The sequence below is a fragment of the Corvus brachyrhynchos genome, unplaced genomic scaffold, assembly GCF_000691975.1.
Source record: "Corvus brachyrhynchos isolate BGI_N302 unplaced genomic scaffold, ASM69197v1 scaffold58, whole genome shotgun sequence".
In the NCBI taxonomy this organism is placed as follows: Eukaryota; Metazoa; Chordata; class Aves; order Passeriformes; family Corvidae; genus Corvus; species Corvus brachyrhynchos.
The window spans coordinates 69,254-71,369 of NW_008239539.1; the positions used below are offsets into that span (position 1 = coordinate 69,254).

Sequence of the window (2,116 nt, forward strand, 5' to 3'; positions counted from 1 at the left end):
GCCTGAGGTGAGGGATAGGGGGCCTGAAAGGGTGGAAATCAAATCCAAGTGAGATCCTCCTGGAGAGCTCATCACTGCCTCAGGCAAGTAATGGAAAGTTTGTGAAGTGATGTGAGGAAACTGGAATTACCCATGGCCTTCTTTTAGTGAGGACAAGAGCAGCTTTTGGACGTGCATCCAGGCCGGGTCAGGGGTGCAGAGTCCCACTGGAGCTGAGGCCACTGCAGAGATGGGTCGGGGCTTATCCATGAGGGGACCCCAGAGATCAGCACAGCCCTGTCTCCAGTCTGCTATCCAGCTTCGTGCCCCTGTGAAGCAAATCTCACTTACCAGGGGCTGTTAAATCAACATATTTAGCAAGCAAATCTGGAAGATTCAACCTCCCCCAGCTCACCCATCCGTAGCACAGCGTTTGCAGCTGTCCATCAACACCCATTGTGCCACTGCAGCTGATTTCACAACATTTTTCTTGCTGACTGGGCCCTTACTCTGATCTGCAACACCAACATAAGCAGGCAGATGCTACTGGTGAGATTCTGGAATGAGCTGAGTTCAAACTGCCATCGATAGCAGTGCAGACAAAATGTCTCTGCAGGGACAGAAAATGTCGTTTTAACTGCTAGGAGCAGTTTGAAACAGACAGCAGGACCAAAGCTATTGCAGAGCTAATAAATCAGGACTATTCCCAACACTGTGAGAACCAGAACTTTTCAAATCATCATTTACACGCTATTTTTTCCCTCTTTGCACATTTCATATCGTACTCACAGCTTGCTTCCTCTAAGTCCATTGTGCCTGAGTCAGATGTGCAGATCATACCAACGCCTTCCAAAGACATGCCAACCTTTTGCTCTGATTTCCTCCTCGGTCACCCAAGTACCTGAACAGGGTTTCAGTTACTGACCTAATGTCCCTCCCACTGGCAGAGTCAGTTCCTCTTCACACAGACACCGATATTTCCAATCTTCCCATTCCCCTTTCATCAGTGCACACGGACCAGCACAACCTCCTGCCTTGGCTTTTTTCTGTACTTTATTCTGCAACACAGGAAGCTTTATCCACAGAGCTGCTCCTCCTGGAAAATCACATGGACTGGCACTAAAATGGTGCAGCAGTAGCACCATCCCCACTTCCAACACACACATACAATGCTGTTGGTCACCGGTGCTTAGATCCATCCTGAAAAAGAGAGATGCAGCCCTGAGCCCCTCATTTCTATTCCCCAAGGCCTCTTTACATGAGCTTTCCCCAAGAGGGGCAAAGCCAGGGGAACCAAGTCCTTCCTGAGCCCATTATGATCTCCGTGGTGGGCCTGGCTATAGATGGAGGAGCCCAGGTATGTTGGACTCTTACTGGTTTTGACCCTTCCGTTTGTGTACATTTGGGAGCAGCCTTTGTTTCTGTTAAAGGTGCTACTTCTATATTCTCTTTTCCAGGACTGAGGAGGAGAGGGCTGAGGCTGGGGACCTGAGGTTACAGTGCCTCCATAGCTGCTCCCCAAATAGTAAGTGACCATGGCTCGAATGTGTCCAGCACACAATGGCTTGTACTGTCCCCACGCTGGCTCCCCGGGGCTCAGAATGAGGTTTGGAGTAGGAAGCTATGGAAATAGAGGTTTGTTGCCTTCCCAGACAGCATTGCCCAAGAGATAACCAACCAGCATAAGAACAGTACAGAATTCTCCAGGATTCAATTTAGGATGTGCACATATCCTATAATTTTGTGTTATCTCAAGAAGCTGTGACTTCATAGTAGTTTAAAAATATGCTCTAATTTACACCTGTATAACTTTCATTATCACTACCTTTTTTCATCTATATTTATCACCAATTCATGATGATGCATGCTATTGAATATAAAAATGATTGAAAGCAGCTTTGGTAGACAATAACGTTAGTATAATTAATGCCATTTCTTGCACTTTCTCTGGAAATTGCTGTGCTTTTATTCAGTGTTTGCAAAAGCTCTTGCTTTAAGCTATGGGAATCAGTGGTTCAATGTACAGAGCAGTATTGGAGCACGGCTCCTGCCCTGCTCTGAATACTATACTTTTTCTTTACTCTCCAGGAAAGATGTGTGCAGTTTCATGCATCTATTTCCTTGGAAAGAAAGCAAG

The 2,116-nt window shown here is 46.5% G+C and overlaps 1 protein-coding gene across 3 annotated transcripts in view; it reads left to right on the top strand.

Annotated features, from left to right (window-relative positions):
* The window catches only part of GSG1L (GSG1 like), a 56,593-nt gene that overhangs the window by 46,828 nt on the left and 7,649 nt on the right, over nt 1–2,116 (top strand). Inside the window, exons 6-7 of one of the 3 annotated variants that reach the window (XR_001864304.1) lie at nt 1,437–1,504; nt 2,068–2,116. The exon at nt 2,068–2,116 is cut by the window's right edge and continues 1,573 nt beyond it. The exons of the other annotated variants lie outside the window; for them this stretch is intronic. The gene's annotated coding sequence lies outside the window, so the exon portion shown is untranslated. The remainder of the gene's footprint in view (nt 1–1,436; nt 1,505–2,067) is intronic. 3 annotated transcript variants of the gene reach the window in all.